This window comes from Podarcis erhardii, assembly GCF_964252035.2.
Source record: "Podarcis erhardii genome assembly, chromosome: 16".
Classification (NCBI taxonomy): domain Eukaryota; kingdom Metazoa; phylum Chordata; class Lepidosauria; order Squamata; family Lacertidae; genus Podarcis; species Podarcis erhardii.
The window spans coordinates 34,179,336-34,191,872 of record NC_138514.1 but is presented as its reverse complement, the minus strand read 5'-3'; the positions used below and the strand labels follow the sequence as shown (position 1 = coordinate 34,191,872).

At 46.4% G+C, this 12,537-nt stretch overlaps 1 protein-coding gene across 4 annotated transcripts in view; it reads right to left on the bottom strand.

The window, feature by feature from the left end:
• Positions 1–12,537, bottom strand: part of BCAS3 (BCAS3 microtubule associated cell migration factor) — a 460,752-nt gene that overhangs the window by 224,241 nt on the left and 223,974 nt on the right. The window lies entirely within an intron of this gene.

Genomic DNA, 12,537 nt, shown 5'->3' with positions numbered 1-12,537 from the left:
GTCCTTGGCATCTGGTGTCCAAAGATATATTGCTCCTCACCCCTGCAGTTCAGTATAGGTACTATGGTTAAAGGGAGCTGACAACTTTGAGTGTTACAGAGATGCCACACACCTAAGCAGATAAGAGGCTTTCCCATCACCTGCTACCCGATCCTTTTAATGGGAGATGCTGGCCAAACAGACTAATTTCCAGGTTAAGTGTAAAGCCCAGCACTTTAAACACTTAGAAATTAACCAATACTTAGTTTTGGTTTGGACATCACAAGCAAACAAAGAGAGAAGGGACTGCGGCTCGGTGGTAGAGCATCTGTTCTGCATGCAGAAGGTCCCAGGTTCAATCCCTGGCCTCAGGGATTGGGAGAGATCCCTGTCTGAAGCCCTGGGAGAGACTTCCTGTCTCAAACCCCGGAGAGCCACTGTCATTCAGGATAGGCAGAGCAGTACTGAGCTAGGTGGACAAAATGTGTCTGTTAACTTTTCAAATATAATATAATTAACTTTAAGAATAGCATGAACCAATACATACAACAAATGTTAGGTCCTGGTCACCAGGTACAAAGTAAAATTGCACTTGTGATGTGGCATAAGGCAGAAAATAATTGCAGCATGTTAAGTTAAATAAATAAGCCAAAAAGGTGCATGAGTTACAGGGAGTCTAGGTTTCTGCGGGCGACAGTTAATAAAATCAATAAATATAAACCAATCAGCATCAAAAGTATATTTTTTTCTGTTTCTCCACATACCACTCTACAGTGCAATGTGTCTGTAACTTTGCTTACCGTTTTCTCTGTTCACTTTAGGGGAAGAGCCATTCCTTAGTGGAAGAGCATCTACTTTGCAGGGGTGGATCTGCTCTGAAACTAAGGGCGCTTATGTTTCAGGGCCCCTCATTCCAGAGGCGCCCCAGAAGCAACTTTATTCCACGTTGCTTAATTTTTTTTGGAGTCTAGTAGACCCAATTTCAGTCATATGGCTCAAATTGATGATTTTGTTGTTGTATATATTTCAACAACCCCAAAGTGAGTAGCACATGTGTTTTAAAGGTGTGGTGATTTGTCATGGAACAACCCCATTGAAGAAGATAACAGGTCATACCCAGAACTCATTTCCGGTTGTGAAGGGGCCCCTATGATAGTTCAAGCTACAGAGCCCCCCAAAATGTAGGTCTATCACTGCTGCTTTGCATGCAGAACATCTCTGGTTTAATCCCTGGCATCTTCAGATACAGCTGGGAACATCCTCTGACTGAATTCTCGGAGACTCCCAGTCTGAAATCTTAGGGAGCTGCTGCCAGTCAGAGTAGACAATGCTGCCCTAGATGGACCAAGGTATTTGGATGGGGTATATGGCAGCTTCCTCTGTTCCCGTTCAAACTAGCTGCTTGTGTCTTCCAGCTGGCAGTGACAAAGGAGCATGGCGAAACAGCTTCAAGTAAACCTGACAGCTCCAGAGCCATCTCACCCCTTGACAAGCGCCACTGTCAACGATACAGTGCCCGCCGCAAAGTTTTCAGAAACTGTCCACTTTAGGAGACGCAGGAGCCAAGCTAAGCCGCAGTGACAAACCGCCTCCTCGGGCAGTGCTGGGCAGGCCGCCCTCGTAAGCACAGCGCTTCTCCCCTGGCCTAGGGAGTCGTAACCATCAAGCCGCCTTGACGTTAATGCAACTTATTTGAAGCTGCCTTGACAATTAAGTTGGCCGAGATCTTTTTGGCAGGTGGGAGCAGATGATTTACATCTCAGCAGCAGCTGTTTTGCCAAACAGCCATATTTTATCACCGTTAAGTGAAATCTATAACCAAAAGAATACAGCCGCGAGGAGCCTCCCCACCCTGCCTCTAATCAGGACACCTCGGGGGACAGGGGATTTGTCCGCCGTCTGGGGACGTCCGGAATTCAGGGCGACGTAATGTGTGTGGGAATACCGGGGGACATGAATGGGTTGCCAGAACGAGGAATGATCGGGATTAGAGAATGACGGGGCTGTGGGAAAAGAGGGAAGTTTTAATGTTGGCTCCCAGCCGATTCTCCCTGGGTCATTAAAATGAGTGTCAAGTGAGCTTACGGTACGGTCAGTGCCTGTCCTGTTGAGGAAAGAGTAGAGGCTTCAAAATCTGTCTTCTTGCAGGGAGGGAATGGGCTGTAAACCTCGAGTCCTTTTTGACATTGCTTCTTAAGGGACACAGATCTTTTAAGATCATAAAAGATGCTGTAGCTCAGGGGTTGAGCACCTGCTTGGCATGCAGAACTTCTTGGGTTCGATGCCCAGCATGTCAAGGAAGAGCTGTGAAAGGCTCTTTGCCTGAAAGCCTTGGGAGAGCTGCTGTCCGTCAGGGTAAACAGTACTGAGCTAAACGGGCCAATGGCCTCACGTGGTATAACTAATTTAACCATGATGCTGTTTTAATGGGAGTGTTTATTATATATTTCAATTACGGATGTTTTAATGGAGCTGTTTTGCTATGTATTTTGTCTACAGGTAGCTGTATTTTTGTAACTGGTTTTATTCCTGTCATTTTGTTGTCATCTGTGAACAAGACGTTGCATCCGCTGGAAAAGAAAGACAGGGAAACATGGGGACTGGGGGTGTTGTTGTGAGGTGGCACACAGGCGAAAGATTTATATGATCTGAAGAGAAGCCAGAGGTGGCACATAGGGACCCTCAACGCTTACAGTATCTCAGAGGAAGGCCCTTGTCAGGGGATGAGAAAATACTGCAACGTTTCGCCCAAGTGCAGGTCCCGCTTGTGTCAATTAGAACTAAAAATCACAAAGAATTTATAAAGGAACCAGCTTTAGAGTCTGCATATTGTGAAGAAAAAGGGGGGGCGGAAGAGTGGGGAAAGAACGAGGGAAATGTTGCTTCAGGGGTAACTTTGACGTGTGAAGTTTCTGCCCACTCCCATTTTTTATAACGGTGCTGTAAACTAGTTAATAATGGGAAAGAGACACATATAGGACCGTAAATAGATGTTGGCGCCTCTATAAATCCATACACTACGTGCGTTGTTGTTGTTAATTACTTGCAAATCTTAATGTTAGCCACAACTGGTTCTAGGCTCTCCGCATTAGCTGGTCTCCTCTGTTGTAACACTGAAAGACCAAGAGCCCAGAGCCAAGCTGACTTGAAAGTAGCCCCCATTGATTTCAAGTAAGTGTGCTTACAACCACAGCCAAAATTCTCCCTCTCTCTCCTTTTGATTGCTGCTGTACTGCCCTGTCTCCTCCAAATCCAATAGCCTTCTCTGCCATAGCAAAAAAAAAAAGGGGGGGACTGCAGATAACACTACTGATTCTTGTGGTTCCAGTTTCAAACGACAAGTAGAGACCCAGCAGCAAGAGGTCACAGTGTGGCATGCTCCCGTTTCTCTGTTCCAGCCAGTCATCCAACCACACACCCACTTTCGGGATACTCCATTCCATCTCATTCACCCTGATTTCCATTACCCCCACAATTCAGCATTCTGTGGTTACTAAGCATGCTCAGTATACACTGGGCTGCAAACAGTTGGGTTCCCTCGAACATGCTGCTATTCTCCCTTTTGTGTCCCAGAGGCATCGTTTTGGCTATGCAAAGCTGCTAATAACTCAGTGCCTGAGTCTGGTATTAGTAATTAGAATGTACATTAAGAAGCCGCTTTGCATTATCTATATGTAACTATCTATCTATCTATCTATCCACACACACAAGTTAAGGCAGCTTTGGCCACACATGGCCAAGGAATGGGTGGAGCTATTCAAATGAGGTGGGGCTACGGAGGTTTTACCATGCTCAAAACACCTGTGCCATCACAAAGGATACCAGGGCAGAAACAAAAATTAGTGTGCACATCATAGACAATGGCAATTCTATTGTGCCATCTTCAGATCACTGAGAGGCTGCTTTTCTATATGCAGATCCTTTTCTGCTCATGGGGTAGCCTCCAAACCATGTGATCCCGCACCCACCCTGCCAGCAATGAACTTTTGCCACCTCATCTGCTATTTGCTTGAGCCAGGCCAACAACCAGGAGGGTGAATAGTTTAGTTCAGAGAGTTGAAGATGACAGGGCAGGGCCGTCACTAGCATTCAGTCCAGGAACAGCTTTAATGTCACATCTGCTGTTTGTGTGAATGAGGGCTTTGTTTTTCCTGCTGGCTCATGGCTGACCTGGAGAAATGCATACTTTTTAACAACTCAGGCGCTTGGAGGCAAGCTTGATATTCAACACCATTTTTTTTTATTGGGGGGAGGGGGCCAAACAGAATTCACTTTGTCAAAGTCACCAGGACTGGGGTGCGAGTGGGACCCCACAGTGGCTACCTTGGCTTGTGCAGGCTGCTCTTCTAGCGTGGTCATGTTTCCTACTCTATGGAGGAACAGCCCTGTCATGGAAGGGCTACCCAGCCCAAGTCCAGTTTTAAAATAAAGAACCAAAAGGAGGCAGAGCAACAGGAGGCGCCCTGAACCATCAACAGCACCTGGAGAGCAGAACGAGCAGGCACAGAGATCCCCTGAACATAGCCTTCCCCACTATGCTGTCATGCATTGCATGGCTATTTAAATTTTTGGAGATTTGCATTTAGAGCGGGCATAGGCAAACTCGGCCCTCCAGATGTTTTGGGACTACAACTCCCATCATCCCTAGCTAACAGGACCATTGGTCAGGGATGATGAGAACTGTAGTCTCAAAACATATGGAGGGCCAAGTTTGCCTATGCCTGATTTAGAGATCTGGCAAAGGGTCTTAGCTTGGTGGCAGATCATCTGCCCGCATGCAGAAGGTCCCAGGTTCAATAGGTAGGTCTGGGAGTGTCCTCTGCTGACACCAGTCAACACTAAGCTAGAAGGACCAGTGGCCTGACTCAGGGTAAGTCAGTTTCCTACATCCCTATCAGTACTTACAAATCAGGATATGCAAATTCTATGCAAAATCTGTCCCCTCTGCTCTCTTTTTTAAGCGATGCAGTTCCTCCTCTTTCTGCAATGTATTAGAGGCTGCTGGATCCTGGATTAGATTATGTGATCTAACAAGGCTGTTCTGAATCTCTTATCTTTGGGATCTTTTTTCCGATGTATTTTTTTATTTATCTGGATTTATGAAAAGAAAGCACAGAAGCCCCATCAGTGGTACATAAAGCAGCTAAAAGGGGGCTGAACAATTGCGGCCTGATCCCTGCAGGAGCAGAACCACACAGTGCTGCAGCGATTAAAAATGACAAAGCAGCCCAAATCCCTAAAAGCAGCACATCTTGCTCGTGTGATCCACTGCAGCTCTTCCTTGCCCTCCGACACAAGGGGACAATAGATGCTCAATTATTAATCTTTTCAGGTTTTCTATCAGTAGCTCAATGCAGAGATCTGGTTTCCTTTTCCTCTCATTACATTCCTCCCAGGAGAACAGTCACAGACAGGGTATAATTACGAAACAGACATCTCTGTGTGCTGCAGAGAGATCTTTGACATGGTGGGTTCTCGACGACTGCAGGTGTGTTGCTTCCCCCCACAGAAGAAACTCGGTGTTGTGGAACCATTCTGAACTTAAATAGGGACAGAGATAGATATATAGGTACCTAGTAAGCTGTTGTTTCAATAGGGCTGCTGACTCAAAATTGCCAGAATCCAGGATATATGTGTATGGATGTGTGTGTTCACTGACATTCACATTGGATGATGACCTGGGAAGACTGAAATAAAACCAGGCAAAGCACACCCTCATCAAACAGCGACTGGGGCTGAAGGGCAAATTGGCATCACCCCACTCTGTACCAGAGGGGCAACTGAACGTTGCTTCCACATAGGATAGTATCCTCCACCACACCCGAGGGCAACAAGCTAGCTTGGGCAAGGCAAGGCAAGCTACTCAGGGCACAGGAAAACTGCCTTATATTGAGGGCCAGGCAATTGGTCCATCTAGCTCACTATTGTCTATAGGGACTGGCTAACCCAGGAGATAGTCTGGAAGACCTTTTGGATCACACATGGTCTTAGTCCAAAGAGGAAGTCTCATATAGCCCTTCCTGTCCAGGAAAGTCCATTGGCTAACCTGAATGAGCCTGATTCACTGCCCAAGATGATGATAATCCGAAATGCAGTTCTGCTCACTCACTATACTGAGAAGCTGCCCACAAAACTGAAGTTTCCCATTTCTAGCCCCAAGAGCTCCTGATGCTTGCAGCCTCCTCGACAACTTTGCTCCTCGGGAAACGGAAAGACACTGGCCTTCACCCACAGGACTGGAGGGCCTGATGCACAGACGCATTTGGACCAATCTCATTATTTAAGTCGACATTGAACGTCAGAGCTTCCCCGGGCTGCCTCTAGACACCTCAGGCGGAGAAGGAGGAGGGAAAGGCATGAGGCAGCAGTGGCGGGAGCAGCAGCAGCGGCAGCGGCAGCGGCAGCAGCAGCAGGGGGTGCCATTTTCTGTTTTGCCTCAAGTGGCAAAACGACTTAAGTTGGCCCTGGTAGCCCTGGATCACCTTCACCGCACATGACTATCAACTGTCAAGGGGGAGATCAGCTTGGCCCCATCCATTGGCCAGTGAAGGAGCAACTGCAGGGAGCCTGCTTCTGCTCTTGGTGTCAGAAAGAACACCCAGTGCTAACTGTTTGGTGCTCTACGACTGGAGAGCAGAAGGAAGGCTCTTGCTGTCCTCAACCATCCGCCAAGGGACCCAGGGCTATTAGGAAGCTGCTCCTTCTGCTTCCCAGGGATATCATCTTCATGAGGGGGAGACCTGCTCGGTTCCATCCATCACCCAGTGCAGAAGCAGCTGCAAAAAGCTTGCTTTGCCACTCCCAACTCTGAAAAAGAACACACTATAAGATCTTTTTAATCTATGAAATAGTGCTCAAAGTTGGCTTTCCACCCTCCTCCCTCCCAATCCCCTTTCCTTTTGTGTTGTGTCCTTCAGATTGTAAGTCTTTGGGCAGGGGGTGGTCTCATTTTTTTAAATTGTTATAAACTTCTCTCGGAGTTTATCAAATAAATAATAAAGAAGTGTTTAGTGAGCTGACCCCCTGCCTGCAGTGCAGTTAATGCACATGGCTGGGGAGTTACAAGATGTGCAGGCCTACCCACATTCTGCAAGTCACTCTTTTTTTTAAAGCATTTGTGAGGTCAGGACCAAATTTAGTACAAAAAGGCATACAGACGGCATCCCTTGTGAAAGGCGCCCCTGTTAAGATTGGGGCCGTGTGAGCAACATGCAGCTGAGTAGCGCTGGGTTTTTTAAGCACAGAGAGCCTGCAGCCAAAGATCCAAACAGCATTCTTCTCTTGTGTTGGAGAATAAACTCAGGGGCGAGGGCCTACTGTGAAATCAGCCTGATGGGGCCATCTTTAAAGAGTTACGGAAGAGGTAACTTCTTTCTATAATTCACCGACTTCAAAAGTATGTTTGACATTATTGTCGGGAAAATTATGTTAACCATGGATTACTGTTACAATCAAAGTATGTAGTGAGAAGTCAAGAGGCTTAGTAGTAAATTTTCAAAGCGGAGCGCGGGGATTTAGCCGTTTGACTCCCATTAGCGTCAGGAGGGCTCGCACAGCTAAACCCTCGCACGCCGCTTTGAAAACTGACCTCTCCGCATTGATGGAAACCCCCCTCCCCAAACGCTCTCCAACCACCACCATCTTTTTTAAGAAGTTCCAGATGACCAAGCGAGAGCAGCAAAAAAGAACCATTTCAGCATGTTATTGTTGTTTGTAGGCATCTGAAAGTTATTTTAATTCCCCCCCCCCTCCTGCCCTCAGAACTACTCCCAGGGTTTGAGAGCCACACAGGGGACAGACCAGTGTTTACTACCGAGATACAACGAACATGGACACACCCAGAGCCACAAAGGGAGGTAAAGATCGCAGCAAATTTCTCACATCTGCATAAACAGTCCCAAGTTGATGACTACATCTTGGTTGGGTCTGTTTATGAAACGGCTGTACAGAGCAAGGGGGGGGGGCAGCGTTTTCTGAGGCCCCAGAGAGGCTCCACCTGTCCGAGATAGTTCGGCTCGATGGAAGAACGGAAGCCTGCCCTGTTTCTACTCATTTTGCTCTGTCATACGCTCGGCAAAAGGAATTATTTGTACTTCCTTTCACCACTTAACCTCTCTGTCTTCAGGAAAAGGGCAACACAGTCAGGTCTTAAGGAGAAGGAGGGGGAACCCTCCTTTTTGTTTCCCCATGGGCCGTGGACGCTGACGTTTCCACTTACAAACGCCTTTCAAGTAAACGAGAGGTAATGCAGGCTGGCTCGCAAAAGGTTGTGTTAAGACACGGAAGTGCTTATCGCAATGACCTTACCACTTAATATGAGGAGTCTTGGGCAGCGACATGGGGCCAGGTTTCCGCTCCTTGAAATCACCGTACATTCGGTTTCACAGAAAGTGTTTGGGGCGGGGAAATGATTGATTGAGACAACCGCTTTTGATTTCACCAGAGTGAAACACAGGGACTTGCACTTATACTGAGTCGAACTATCAATCCACCTAGCTCAGTACTGTCTGCACTGACTGGCAGCAGCTCTCCAGCATTTCTGGAAGGGGGCTCTCTCCCTGCCGTACCAGGAGGTGCTGGGGGTTGACCCTGGGGTCTTCTGCAGGCTGTGTACCTTCTGTAGCTGGCCATGGAAGTGAGCTTTGCAACTACAAGTTATTTGTCAGGTGAAGGTTTCCAATGGGGCTGAGCCAAAGCAACTTCCTCCATTTCGCGCCAGCTTTCCTGAGCATCAAAAAGTGCTTCCCTTTCCCGAATACATATTTGGATCACTCTGGTGCTGTTCTCCTTGACACCCCATCTTCCTTCCTGGCCACGGAGCCCTGTTAGCTCTGGGGACTCCATGCCAATGTCATTCCCATTGCCAAGTCTGAAGCAACAACGTCAATAGGATCTAAGATTAGGTGTGGTTAAAAGAAGCAGTGATGAACTCAACAGTTTCAGTAGCTCCTTCAATTGCAGCAAATGCGCTCATACTGAAGGCAAACGCTGGTATCAGAGGACATTTGGCGCAACACTAGTTCTGAGCAAAAACTGAAAATTGAAGAGTCTACATCAGGGGATAACCAGTGTGGTGCCCTCCAGGTGTCATTGTACTACATCTCCCATCATCCCTGACTGTTGGCCATGCTGACTGGGCATGATGGGAATTGGAGTCCAACAATATCCAATGTTGGCTATTGCTGTGCTGCATGCCTAGGTGAATGGTAATCTGAAGAATATAAGTTGTGAGCACTCAGAATGGTGTCAAAGCTTAAGTCACCAGTGGGTCCCCAACATTTTCCCCAGGAGAACTGCCACATAGGTGGACGCAGGTGTGAGACGCCCTGAAACTCGTGGTCAGGAAGACTTCGCCCTTTGAGAGCCAGCTTTCCATTCCATCTCGTAACTGCAACGTGTTCCTGAAAATCTGGTACAATCTCGTCAAAGGGACACAAGTCAAAGGTGCCAATGTTCACTGACTCACCAGTTCAGGTCACCACATATTTCCAAGTGTGAAATTAGAGCAACCGACTCTGGGTTGTATCCAGTGCGAGTCCTGCTTAGAGTAGCCCCAGTGAAAATAATGGACAAGACTGACTTGGGTCCATTAATTTCAGTGTGTCTACTCTTAACTCCTCTGCTTCTAAGTTTGTGTTGAGCAAATAAACCCTATAGTTTTGTAAGGATTCTAAGGTCTTTATATGCAGGAGAACTAAAATCTAGTCCAGAAAGTAACAAGTCAGGCTTTCAATTAGCTCATGTTGACTGCTATGTCATCTTGACAACAATGATGCCTGGCTTAATTACTGTATCTAAACCAAGTCTAATTCTGGGAAGCAAAAGCAAAACTCACTAGAGGTAACATTTCATAGCAAGCTTTAAAAAAAAGACATCGAAAGGAAGAACCGAGACAATATGAGTATTTAGCTTTCTCCTTGGACAACACAAGGCAATGCATATACATCGCTCTGTTGTTTACCAGAAGTTACAAAATGTTGAAATGTGGATAAAGCACCATCAGTTTCTTATTGTAAAAGCACAGCTACTATTTAGACCAGAAGAGGCAGATGGTGGGATTGGTTCAAATAGGGATAGTCTTAAAGTAACGCCATAGAAATTCAGGGCAAAACTGAACATTGCCACCAGTACAGCATGTGTTTCTCCATACTTCTTCCACAATACCGTGGGGCTTAAACTTCAAGCAGGTCTAGCCAATGTGCTGCCCTCCATATGCAAAATGTATGGAGATGTGTGCTCTCTTTTGTCCTTTTCTGGCAATGTGCAAGCAGCCACCTTAGCTGGGATTAACGTCGACTGGCCATTCATTACCTAGAGAGCCTAAGTCCCCTGGTTTGCTGAGAGATCAGAGGACAGGTGGCGCAAGAGAAAAAGAGCTCCCCCCCCCTTACCTCTTCCTCAGTGCAAAGGTGGATATGGTTACCTGAAATATACCTTGCTCATCATGGCAGAATATTCTTCACAACACATAGCTGTGAGAGAATGCCGGTTGTCAGATATGGGCCGCTCTCAGTTCACATTGGGCAAAATGAGGTTCAATACAAGAAGCTGGGATGGCTCAGTTGGGAGAGCATGAGACACTTAATCTCAGGCTTGAACCCCATGTTGGGCAAAAGATTCCTGCATTGCAGGGGGTCAGACTAGATGACCCTTGTGGTCCCTTCCAACTCTACAATTCTATTATAATAGGCTTGACCAACACTCCCATGTTAACTCACTGAACCATAGAACCGTAGTTCTTTAATCTGTGGCTTCCAGGTGTTGCTTGACTACAACTCCCATCATGCCCAGCCAGCTTAGCCAATGGATGATGGAAGTTATAAACCACCAGCATCTAAGGGTCCAAGTTGAAGAGCACCACCCTGGACTATGCCCCACCCTTCAAATCATCATGTTTCATGGTAGACAAGTCAACGTGGAAAGAGATCCTTGTAGAAAGCTTGAACCCAACCATGTTGTGGCATGTGGTGTCACATCTTAACACAACAAAAAGGCTCCCACCCAGCACACACGTTTCAAGATCAATTGCTCACTGCAATACCTCCCAGCAGAGATTTAATAGTGAAGATATGTCGTGTAAGCTTACCAGCAAACCCTACAGCAAAAGTCAGGGGGCGATGGGGGTTAGTTTTTTGTTTGTTTGTTTTAACAAAATCTATATTTATATCATTACATTTCCTACGGTCGAGGGCAGCTGTAATTAATGGATTTCTCTCCTTCCTTTAATGCACTCATTTGTCAATTCAAAAAACACACAGCGGCCAATCAATTTTGATGTATTTAGTAAGCAATTTGTCAAAGAATGTTGCAGACCAGTTAATATATTAATTCTTGCCATCAGCCTCTCCTCCTAATTTCTGTAGGCCTTTTTCCATAAATTTTATATATCTGACCAAGAAGAATGCCCGTAAACAGAAGGTGCCCTTTCCATATGACATGATTATGGGAAATGGAGTGGGGTGGGGGAAGAACCCAACGCATGATCTGAAGTTTGTTGCTCTTTTACTTGTATAATGGGGTTAGGGGAAGTAAGTTACTGTGTGCCTGGGTGCACTTCAAGGTGCCGGTATGGTCGGAAAAACCCATTAACTGTGGAAAAAAGAATCTGTGGCCTTCCAGAAAATGTTGGACTCCCTTCAGACCCAGTTAGCACGGCCAATGGTCAAGGGTGATGGGAGTTGGAGTCCAACAACATCTGATACAGGGTTGAAGAACACTGTTGTTGGACTCCAACTCCCATCAGCCCGTCAGCACAGGCAATGGTCAATGATGATGAGAGCTGGAGTCCAACATTATCAGGAGGACCACAGGTTCCACATTCACATCCTTCACCCACTATACCAGGGGTAGTCAACATGGCTGGACTCCAAATCCCATCAGCCCAAGATGTTGATGAACTCCAACTCCCATCAGCCCAAGTCCAATGGTCAAGGATGATGAGACTTGCAGTCTAACAGTGTCTGAAGCGTACCACGTTCACTATCCCTGCACTACACTGCACTGGATATAAGGTTGTTGCTTTAGATCAGGGATAGAGCACATACTTGGTATACAAAAGGATCCTGGAAAGGATCCTTGGTATACAAAAGGATCCTGGAAAGCTGCTGCCGGTCAGTGTACACAATACTGAGTTAGATGGAGAAAAGGTCTGACAAAGTATAAGGCAACTTCCGATGTTCCTAGAATAGCCTTGAGCAGAAGTGTGTGTGTGTGTGTGTGTGTGTGTGTGTGTGTGTGTGTGTTAAAAAAACTACTCTTTATTATCCCCAGGTAGGTTACAATATGAGAATTCTGGCTTCAAGTTTCTGTAGCAGATGTCACCAATCATTCCCCCACCCCGAAATCACACAGGTCTGTGAGCCTGATTACAAGCCCACTTCACCCCACCCTCCAGAACCACTTTTGGACACTTGCTCCATCCAGACAACACTGTCCTTGTTCCAGCTGTTCGATGCTGCTGTTGCAATTTATTTATTTTAAAATCTAAATAAATAAATAAAACCACTCACTAGTATCAGTGTAAAGGTCACACATAGCTAAATTCAAGCAGCGTGTGTT